Consider the following 11,850-nt stretch of genomic DNA (forward strand, 5'->3'; position numbering starts at 1 on the left):
GGGTGTTGGGGCGGGCGCACACGTGCATTCTCCCTCTCACTCATCCCATGACCCTGTCAGCCCCAGCTTCCTCAGAGGCTAAACCACACTCCTCCTTTGAGAATTAACTGACAGACACAACAGGTAGGAATACACTTCCGGACACAGCGGTACAGACCTGATTGAAGTAAGAGACCTTACAGAGGGGCCCTCTCAGGAGCCGCTGTCGGGGATATTTGAATGATAGCGCTATTCTGTTGTTTCTGCGAGCAGTGAACTCTACATCATCTTTGCAGGGTACAAAACAATGTTGATGTTTTTTCCTCTTATTGAAAATAGATTTTCCCCCCTCACATAACATATCCCGATAAAGGTCTTCCGTGTCCCGTCCTCCCACCTCCGTGACCCCCGTCCCCGCCCTCCCTCCCCCTGTTCCCCCCACTCCCGCTCTACTTCCGGCTCCTTCCCAACTCCCTCCCATCCAGAATCACTCCTTTTTTGGAGTCTCTCATTAGAAAACAAGTAGGCTTCTAAGGGACAAAAATGGAATAAAACATAGCAAGACAAAGCAGAAACTAACACATTGGAATTGGACAAAACAGAAGAGACCAAGAGAAGGCACAAGAGGAACTCATTCGCACATTCAGGAATCCCATAAAAACACTAAACTGGAAGCCATGATACACGCGGCGCAGAGGATCCGTGCAGACACGGGCAGGCCCTGTGCATGCCACCCCAGTCTCTGAGTTCACATGAGCTTTGCTCATGTTGAATTAGAGGGCCCCGGTGTCCTTGGTGTCCCCTCTCCCCTGTGGCTCTTAGAATCTTTCTGCTTCCTTTTCCACAGGAAGCCCTGAGCCCTGAGGGGCGGGATTTGATGGAGACACTCCTGAAGTAAGGTCTCTTATGTAAATCAGGCATGTCTCCACCTCATCATCCTCCTGCCTGAGTGCCAGGATTACAGGTCTGTGCCTCTGTGCCTGGCAAGAACTTAACACCTCTGTTTGGGGTTCAGTGTTCTAAGGTCTCTCTCATTCTACACAGCGTCTGCCTGTGGGTCTCTGGGTTCGTTCCCATCTGCTGCAGAGGATTCTCTGGTAAGCCTGAGGAAGACACTTACCTTTGTGTATAGCAGAATGTCATTAGGAGTCATTTTATTGCTACCTTGTTGTGCATTTGTTATATATATGTATCTTATAACATTTGGTGTGTGTGTGTGTGTGTGTGTGTGTGTGTGTGTGTGTGTGTGTGTGTGTATACATCTTGGTTAGGGTTTCTATTGCTATGATGAAACACCATGACCAAAAAAGCAAGGAGAAGAAAGGGGGTTTTTTTTGGCTTTCACTTCCAGATCACAGTCCCTCTTTGGAGGAAGTTGGAACAGGAATTCAAGTAGGGTTGGAACCTGGAAGCAGGAACTGCTGACAGACTTGCTCCTCATGACTTGCTCAGCCTGCTTTCTTGCAGAACCCAAGATCACCAGTCCAGGGATGGCCCCACCCACAATGGGCTGCACCCTCCCCCATTGATCAGTAGTTAAGAAAATGCCTTACAGCTGGATCTCATGGAGGCATTTCCTCAACTGAGGCTCCTTCCTCTCTGATGACTCTAGCTTCTGTCAAGTTGACACACAAAACAAAAGTAATGTGTCTATATACTTATAACTTTTTTTTTTTACAACAGTAGTATTTGATTTTACTCTAGGTCCCTAGGCTGTCTAGTCTCAGGTGACCCAAGCAGTGTCACGTATGGTTCCATGGAGTGGGCCTTAACTCAAATCAGATACTGGTCACTCCCACTGGCTTTGTGCCACCATTGCCCTAGCATATCTTGCAGGCAGGACAGATTGTAGATCAAAAGGTTTGCGGCTGGGTTGGGGTTTGCATTTCTCTTAGTAGTGTTTACAGTACCTTTCTGTACCTACATGTAGGTGTGAGGGCTCTATACAGGCACCAGCTCCACTTCTCCATGTTCAGTGAGTTGTGTGGGTGTTGTCTTCAGCGATGGGGCCTTGCTGTCTATTTGTGGAGAGCAACCTATAGTCTTGGCAACAGCCTGGGTTGTTTGGGGATTCCCATGGGGCCCCTTTAGCCAACAATTCAATTAAATGTAACCCAATACAGGTACTGGAAGCTTCATTTGGTGATAAGAGATGGCCATTTGGGGCTCTGTCTCTCCCGTTATTTGGTGATTTCAGTTAGATCACCTTCATATGTATGTATTTTAGGAAACTTCTATTGTAGTAGGTTTCCATGCTAGCCCTCAAATGGCCATTAATTTTATTTGTCTATGTGTCTCCCCATACTCCCTCCCCTCATCCCCCTCTCCCTGCCCCTCTTGACCCTCCCATTCTAGCCCTCCCATCCATTTATATCTCTATTCTATTCCCCTTTCCTAACAAGATCTGTCTGTCCTCCCTAGTTATTACTCTATACCTAACCTCTGAAGTTCCACAGATTCTAGCTTTATTCCACTGACTTAACAGCTAATATCCACATATAAGCAAAGGCATACCATATTTGTCTTTATGGGTCTGACATATCTCACTCAGGATAGTTTATTCTACTTCCATCCATTTACCTTAGAGTTTCATGATCTCATTCTTTTTAATGACTGAATGATACTCCATTGTATAAATGTACCACATTTTCTTTATTCATTCTTCTGTTGAGGAACATCCAGATATTATTGTTGGTTGGTCTTTGGTCTTTTGGGGGGCCTGCCACCCAGCTTCAAATAAATCACACATGGAGGCTTATTCTTAATTATCAATGCCCAGCCTTAGCTTGGCTTCATTTCTAGCCAACTTTCCTTATCTTAAATTATCCCGTCTACCTTTTGTCTCTGGGCTTTTCCCTGCTCTCTTACTTCTGTAAATCTTACTCTTACTCCATGGCTTGCTGGTTGTGTAGATGGGTAGCTGGCCCTTGATGTCCTCCTCCTTCTCTGGCTGCTAGATCTCAGTTTCCTCCTCCCAGTTTTCTCCTTCTATATATACTCTCTGCCTTCCAGCTCCACCTATCCTTTCTCCTGCCTTGCTATTGGCCAGTTCTTTATTAGACCATCAGGTGTTTTACATAGACACAGTAACACAGCTTCACAGTTAAACAAATGCAACACAAACAAAAGTAACACACTATGGTGATATTTTATTTGTACTGAAATGTGATTTTATTTGTATGTTAATAAATAAAGTTGCCTGGGGGTCAGAACTAATAGCAAGCCATAGCAGAAGCTGGGCAGTGGTGGTGCACGCCTTTAATCCCAACACTTGGTAGGCAGAGCTAGGTAGATCTCTATCTCTGTGTGTTCAAGGATACATCCAGCATTGGAGACACACACCTTTAATCTCAGTACCAACCATAGAAGACCTGGAGGTCTGTACAGACAGGCAGTGATGAGGCGGTCATGTGGTTGGGTTTACAACCAATGAGAAGGCAGAACAGAAAGTCTTTATAAAGACAGACACACAGGAAATAGGTCTCTTTGGGAGAGGTAGGACCACCATGATAGTGAAGGGTAAGGTTTTTAGCTCTTAGCTATTGCTCTGACCTTTTGGCTTTTATCTCTGTATTGACTCTGTGTTTCTTATTTAATAAGACGCTTGGTTACTTCTACAAACACACCTTAAAATATTCTACTACATCTAGGTTGTTTCCAGTTTCTGAATATTGTGAATAGAGCAGCAATGAATATGATTGAGCAAGTGTTTCTCTAGTAGGATGATTATGCATCCTTTGGGTATATGCCCAAGATGGTATAGCTATATCTTGAGGTAGATCAATTCTTATCTTCCTAAGGAACTGTCACACTGATTTCCATAGTAGCTGTGCAAGTCTGCACTTCCACCAGCAATGAATGAGTGTTCCCCTTACTCCACATCCTTGCCAGTATGAGCTATCACTTGTGTTATTGATCTTAGTCATTCTGACATGTGTAAAATTAAATCTCAAAGTAGTTTTGATTTGCATTTCCCTGATGACTGAGGATGTTGAAAATGTGTTTCTCGGCCATTTCAGTTTCTTCTTTTGAGAATTCTCTGTCTAGATCTGTATCTCATTTTTAATTAGATTATTTTTTGATATCTAGTTTTTTTAGTTCTTTATATAATTTGAATATTAGCCCTCTATTGTATTTGTAGTTGATAAAAGTCTTTTTTCATTCTGTAGGCTTCTGTTTTGTCCAAATGATGGTGTCCTTTGCTTTACAAAAGCTTCTCAGTTTCATGAGGTCCCATTTATTAACTGTTGATCTTAGTACTAACGATGTTCTGTTGACAAAGTTGTCTTCTGTGCCAATGAGTTCAAGGCTGTTCCCCCTTTCTCTTCCATCAGGGTCAGTGTATCTGGTTTTATGTTGATGTCTTTGATCCATCTGGACTTGAGTTTTGTGCAGGGTGATAAGTATGGATCCATCTACATGCAGCCACACAGTGTGACTGCCACTGTTTGTTAAAGATGATGTCTTTTTTCCAGTGTGTATTTCTGGCTTCTTTTGTAGAGGATAAGAGGTCCTTTTGCACACAGATAAGCACTATGGAAACCAGGAAAGTTAAACACACAAGGCTTATCTCTTCAAAGGAAGGAGATGTTTGCCTATCTTCCACCGGGAATGCTGGGACAGGATGTAGTTTACAACCTGGCGATCTTTTGTGATCTGTAGGACCAAGCTTCACACAAATCCCCCAGAACATTATGTTTGTTTATCTCAGATGCCCCTTCCAATCTTGAGCATTGCTTCTCAGTCCATAAAATCCATCTTTATGAGAGATATCACGTGTGCTTTACAACAGCCTACGTAACTTTTGCACTATCTTAGGGCCAGGCCAATCCTGACTCCCACAGGCCTTGTGTTTACGTCAGTGCTTCTCCCTAGACCTTTATCTCAGCACTGTTTTTAAGTCTACAGAACCCATCTTTATGGAGGAAGCCATATGTACTTTATGAAGAGTTTAAATGTAAACATGTCAAGCTTTGTTGTATACATGGGACTGAGTTAATTGTCATGAGGAAACTTTACCAGAATTGCGCTGTGCTTAAATATGGCTAAAATAAACTGCCTAGAGTCCGACTCCAGAAGTTTGAATCAGTGCCTACTAACTAAGCTGGGCTGAACTAAGTTTCATTCTTGCCTCTCTGCAGCTTGTTTTGCTGACAACCGTGACATTTGCAGGGACCCCCTTTACACATTCTTTACCAAAAATCAGGTAGCCATAGGCATGCAGATTTATGTCTGGGTCTTCAGTTCAATTCTATTGATCGATGTGTGGTTTTTTGTGCCCACATGGTGCTGTTTCAATTACTGTGGCTCTGTAGTACAACTTGAAACTGAGGATACCTCCTGTAGTCCTTTTGTTATTCAGGATTGTTTTAGAAATCCTGGTTTTTGTGTGGTTCCATATGAAGCTGAGAATTGTCCTTTCAAGATCTGTGAATAATTGGGTTGGAATTTTGATGGGGATTACATTGAATATATAGATTGCTTTTGATATGATGGCCATTTTTACTATGTTGATCCTACCAACCCATGAGCATAAATGATCTTTCCATCTTCTGATAGCTTCAATTTCTTTCTTCAAAGTCTTGAGGTTTTTTGTTTTTGTTTTGTTTGTTTGTTTTTCAAGACAGGGTTTCTCTGTGTAGCCCTGGCTGTCCTGGAACTCATTTTGTAAGACCAGGATGGCCTTGAACTCCCAGAGATCTTCCTGCCTCTGTCCCTGGAGTGCTGGGATTAAAGGCATGTGCCACCATCACCTAGTTCAAAGTTTTTGTCACTCAGGTCTTTCACTTCTTGGTTAGAGTTACCCCATGATATTTTATATTGTTTGAGGCTGTTGTGAAAGGTGCTGTTTCCCTGATTTCCTTCTCAGTCCATTTGTCATTTGTACATAGGAGGGTTACTGATTTTTGAGTGAATTCTTTATCCAGATACTTTTCTGAAAGTGTCTATCAGCTGTAGGAGTTTCCTGGTGGGATCTTTGGGGTCACTATATATACTATCATATCATCTGCAAATAAAGATACTCTGACTTCTTCCTTTCCATTTAGTATCCCCTTGATCTCCTTTAGTTGTCTTACTGCTCTAGCTCAGATTTTGAATACTATATTGAATAGATACGGACAAAGTGGACAGCTTTGTCTTGTTCCTGATTCTAGTGGAATTGCTTTGAGTTTTTCTTCATTTTATTTTATGTTGGCTATGGGCTTGCTATAAACTGCCTTTAGCATGTTTAGATATTGCTTTTATCCCTAATTTCTCCAGGACTTTTATCCATGAAGGGGTGCTGGATTTTGTTAAAGACCATTTCTGCATCTAATGAGACAATAATTTGGATTTTGTTTTCAGTTTGTTTATATGGTGGATTACATTTGTCAATTTATGCATGTTGACCCATCATCCCTGCATCTGTGGACTGAAACTGTTGTGCCCAGATCGCGACCCCCAGAGAGACCACCAAAGACGAGCATGCCAGAATGCAAAAGCAAGGTTTAATTCTGGATATCCAATACAAGCCTAGGCAGGGACTTCGTCCAATACATCCAACACAGTAGAGGCTGGAGGAAGTGCCTGCCTGTCTGCAAGCTCAGTTTTTAAAGGCAAAAGCCACAAGGTTACATCAATTAGGGGTGCTAGTATGGGTACAATTCTAATTGGCTCGCTTCTAGGGGCTTTCTAGAAATCATGGCTTAATCTTACTTCTAAGGGGGTGGTTGCCCGCCACCATTGCTCATTGGCTGCCCTCAGGTGGGGACATTTTTATGGTCAGTTACCCTGGAAACCAGGGTTAGAACATTCTATAGTCCAGCAGTCATTACGTCGTGACTACCTTGTGACTCTGTACTTTTACACTTCCTGGTTTCTGGAATCTGAACTAACTGGTTTCAGTAACTCGTGGCCTATTCTAGTAACTCATGGCCTGTACCTGAAAGGAGAAATCTTAGGCCTTAGTTTTAGGGTGAAAGCATTTTGGTCTTATTTCTAAGATGGCTCATTTTGGTCTCACAAAACCTACTTGATCATGGTGAATAATCTTTTTGATGTGTTCTTGAATTCAGTTTGCAAGTATTTTATTGAGAATTTTTGCATCTATGTTCATAAGGGAAACTGGTCTATAATTAATTCTCTTTCTTTGTTAGGTCTTTATATGGTTTGAGTATCAGGGTAACTGTGGCCTTGTAAAACAAATTGGGCAATGTTCCTTCTGTTTCTATTTTATGACTTAAGGATATTGGCATTAACTCTTCTTGGAAAGTCTGGTAGAATTCTGTGTTAAAAACATCTGGCCCAGGACTTTTTTCCCCACTTCGGTTGGGAGACTTTGAATGTCTGCTTCTATTTCATTAGGGGTTATAGTCTGTTTAAATTGTTTATATGGTATTGATTTAACTTTGGTAACTGGTATGTATCAAGAAAATTATCCACTTCTTTTATATTTTCTAATTTGGTGGATATGGTGGTTTGAAAGAAAATGGCCCCCAAAGGGAGTGGCGCTATTAGGAGGTGTGGCCTTGTTGGAGGAAGTGTGTCACTGTGGAGGTGGGCTTTGAGGTCTTATATATGCTCAAACCACACCCAGTGTTTTAGTCTTCTTCCTGTTGCCTTCTGATCAAAATGTAGCCAGTACCATGTCTGCCTACATGCCCCCTTGTCCCATCATGATGATAATGAACTAAACCTCTGAACTGTAAGCCACCCTAATTAAATGTTTTTCTTTTATAAGAGTTGCCATGGTCATAGTGTCTCTTCACAGCAACAGAAACCCTAACTAAGACAACAGAGTAGGGGTTTTAAGTCATATCCTTATGATTCTCTAGATTTCCTTGGTATCTATTGTTATGTCCCCTTTTTATCTCTAAATTTTTTAATTTGGATAATCTCTTTATGCCTTTTAGCTAAGTTGGATAAGGGTTTGTCAATCTTACTGATTTTCTCAAAGAACCAACTCTTTGTTCAATTGATTCTTTGTAGTGTTTTTGTTTGTTTGAAAATAATTTCAGTATTAAATTTGATTTCTTAAAAAATGATTTCTTGCCATCTACTCCTTTTATGTGTAATTTCTTCTTTTCATTCTAGAGATTTCAGGTGTGCTGTTAAGTTACTATTGAAAGCAAAAGTATTGGCCTAGGACCCCCCAAGACCAAGTTCTCAGCACAAAAAGGAATTCATTTGCCCCAGAAAGACAGAGAGCAGGAAAAAAGAGACAAAGACAGGAAATAGAGGAAGAGGGAGAAGGGGAAGAGAACAAAGAAGAGGAATAAGGGGTGTTTGTTCTAGGGAGAAGGGGACAGGACACAGGACTGCCTCTGGATAGAGAAGAGACAGACATGGCCCACAGGCAAATGGCAGTTTATAAAGATAAAATGGGAAACCCTGTGTCAGGATGAAGTGTTTAATTTTAAGTGGGAATGTTAATTAGGTGAATCAAAGGGGGCTTTTGATTGCTGGACTTCAATACTTTGATAACTGGACCTTGGTAGTCAACCTCAGGAGGAGGAAGTGGCCAAATAAAGGAATCGACTTTGGGGACTAGCTTTAGGAATGCAATCTAATGATTTTCCACAAGGCAGAGGAGAAGGGGGAGAAGGGCAAGGCCTGCCAGAGCCATGCCTGCCACACTTGAGCTGGCCAGAGTACCTTCAACAAGTATGAGATTATGCCAATTTTTTTATGTAGGCACTTAGTGCTATGAACTTGCCTCTTAGAACCACATTTATTGTGTCCTCCTATAAGACTGGGTATATTGTGTTTTCATTTTCATTCAATTCTAGGAAATCTTTAATGTTTTTTTCCTAATTTCTGTCTTGACCCATTTTTTCATTCAGTATTGAGTTGTTCAGTTTCATGAGTTTGTAGGCTTTCTGTTGTTTCTGTTGGTGGTGGTATCCAATTGTTTTTTCAATTTTTTTAATGTTGTTGTTTGGTTGGTTGGTTTTGGTTTTTGTTGTTGTTTGGTTTGTTTTGGTTTTATCTCTTGAGACAGGGTTTCTCTGTGTAACAGCTCTGGGTATCTGGAACTTACTCTATAGACCAGGCTGACCTTGAACTCAGAGATCCACTTGGCTCTGCCTCCCAAGTGCTGGGATTATAAATATTTGCCACCACCACCCAGCTGATATCCAGTTTTAATCCATGGTAGTCAGATAGTATGCAGGGAGTTATTTCAATTTTTTTTTGTATCTGTTGAGACTTGCTTTGTGTCCAAGTATGTGGTCATTTTAAAGAAAGTTCTATGAGGTATAAGAAGAAGGTATATTCTTTTGTGTTTGGAAGAAATATTCTGAAAATACCTGTTAGGTCTACTAGGTTTATAACATCAGTTAGCTCCAGCATTTCTCTGGATGACCTGTCCATTGGTGAGAGTGGGATATTGAAGTCTCCCACTGTAAGTGTGTGAGGGTCAATGTGTGATTTAAGCTGTAGTAATGTTTCTTTTAAGAGCGTGGGTGCCCTTGTGTTTGGTGCACAGATATTGAGAATTGCAATGTCCTCTTGGTGGATTTTTTCTTTGACAAGTATGTAGTATCCTTCTCTATCTTCTCTGACTGGTTTTGGTTTGAAGTGTATTTTGTTTGATGTTAAAATGGGTACACAAGTTTGCTTCTTTGGTCCATTTGCTCGTAATATCTTTTTTCATCCTTTTACCCTGAGGTGATGTCTACCATTGATGTTAAAGTGTGTTTCTTGGATGCAGCAGAAGGATGGATCCTGTTTTCTCATCCATTCTGCTAGTCTGTCTTTTTATTGGGGAATTAAGTTCACTGATGTTGAGAGACACCAATGAGCAGTATTTATTGATTCCTGTTATTTTGTTGGTGTGCTAGTGGTGGTATATTTCACCATTTTGGGTTTGCTCGCTGAGATTATTCATTTCCTGTGTTTTCTTGAGTGTGGTTAACCTCTTTAGGTTGAAGTTTTCCTTCCATTAACTTCTGTATGGCTCGATTTGTAGATAGATATTGCTTAAATTTGGTTTTATCATGGAATGTCTTATTTTCTCCATCTATCATGATTGAAACTTTTGCTAGGTATGGTAGTTTGACTGGCATCTGTGGTATCTTAAAGTTGCTAGAACATCTTTCCAGGACCTTCTGGCCTTTAGAGTCTCCATTGAGAAATCAGGTATTATTCTAATAGGCCTCTTTCCCTTGCAACTTTTAATATTCTTTCTTTTTTCAGTATGTTTAGTGTTTTGATTATGATGAGCCAATCTATTTGGTCTTTTGTATTCTCCTTGTGCCTTCACAGGCACCTCCTTCTTTAGGATAGGGACATTTCCTTGAATGACTACATTGAGAATATTTTCGGTGCCTTTGACCTCTACTGTCTCCTTCCTCTGTTCCTATTATTCTTAGATTTGGTTTTTTATAATGTCCTAGATTGCCTGGATGTTGTGTGGCAGGAGTTTTTCAGATTTAACATTTTCTTTGACAGAGGTCTCCTTTTCTTCCATTGTGTCTCCAATGCCTGAGATTCTGTCTTCCAGCTCTAGTGGTCTGTTGGTGAGGCTTGTCTCTGAGATTTCTGTTCAAGTTCCTAAAGTTTGTATTTCCAGATTTCCTTCGGTTTGGGTTTTCTTTGATTTTTTTAATTAATTAATTTATTTTACATCCTGGCCACAGTTTCCCCTCCCTCCTCTCCCCCCAGTTCCTCTCCCATCCCCTACTCTGTTCCCACCCAATCCACTCCCCCTCCATTTCTGTTTAGGAACAGACAGGTCTCCCATGAGCATCAACAAAACATGGCATATCAAGTTGCAGTAAGACTAAGTACCTCCCTATGTATTAAGGCTGGGTAAGACAACCCAGTATGGGGTGTAGGGTCCCAGAAGCCAGTAAAAGAGTTGGAGACAGCCCTACTTCAGTCTGGGTTTTCTTTAATGATTCTAGTTCCACTTTCACTGTTTGAACTGGTTTTTGTTTGTTTGTTCATTTTGTTTTATCTTGTTTCCTTCCACTGTTTGTGATTTCATATATTTCTTTAAGGGATTTATTCATTTCTTCTTTAAAGACCTCTATTATGTCTAGAAATGGTATTTTAAACTCTTTTTATTGTATTTCACTATGTTGCCATACTCAGGGCCTGCTGTGGTAGGATTACTGGACTCTAATGAAGACATAATGTCCTGGCTCTTATTGATTTGTTTTTATGCTGGTGTCTAGGCATTTGGGTTTGGGAGGATTGTATTTCTAAGTGCTGGTATCTCATCTTTTCTTGTTGGCTGGGTGTTTTGTTCCTTGGTTTCTGTTTCCCTCTCTGGTTCTTAGGAGAGTGTGGTGGCTGTGTTGCCTGGTAGGAAATTCCCCTGGGATCCTGATAGATGTGGCCACCAGGGGTTCCAGATAAAATATGTTTCTAGGTATTGGAGCTGACAGGTAGGAATGGGGATGGGCTAGAAGTAGGGCGGGGGGGGGGGGTCCACAAGAGGGAGGGAAGCTGGGTGTTTCCCCCAATCTGCTTAGTCCCCTACGCATGGGGTCAGAATGTAGAGAGAGGCTGACCCAGAAGGTCACTCCCAGGAAATGCTGGCCTGGGTTAGAGGGCTGGGATAAAGTCACCACTGAGTGGTGGGAGGAAGATCTGTGTGGTCCACTGGAACGGGGTGGAGGACATGGGAAGAAAGGGAGGCCACTGATGTGGTATGCTACAGAGCTGGGGATGTGTTAGCCGCTCTGCTTCCCAGGCTGGAGTGACCTGTGGGTTCCTAGGGAGCGCATGCTGGAGGTGGGGTCTGGGACAAGGCAATGAATGTGGGGAGGGAGGTTTGGAGGGGAAGATCTGTGTGACACACTGGAGAAGAGGGAGGGGGTGAGGGTAGGCTGCTGCAGGTGGGCTGCTAAAAAACTGGGGAGGATACTGGGGGAGTGGATTTGG

The sequence above is a fragment of the Peromyscus californicus genome, unplaced genomic scaffold (assembly GCF_007827085.1).
Source record: "Peromyscus californicus insignis strain IS unplaced genomic scaffold, ASM782708v3 Scaffold_5__1_contigs__length_169319896, whole genome shotgun sequence".
Taxonomy (NCBI): Eukaryota; Metazoa; Chordata; class Mammalia; order Rodentia; family Cricetidae; genus Peromyscus; species Peromyscus californicus.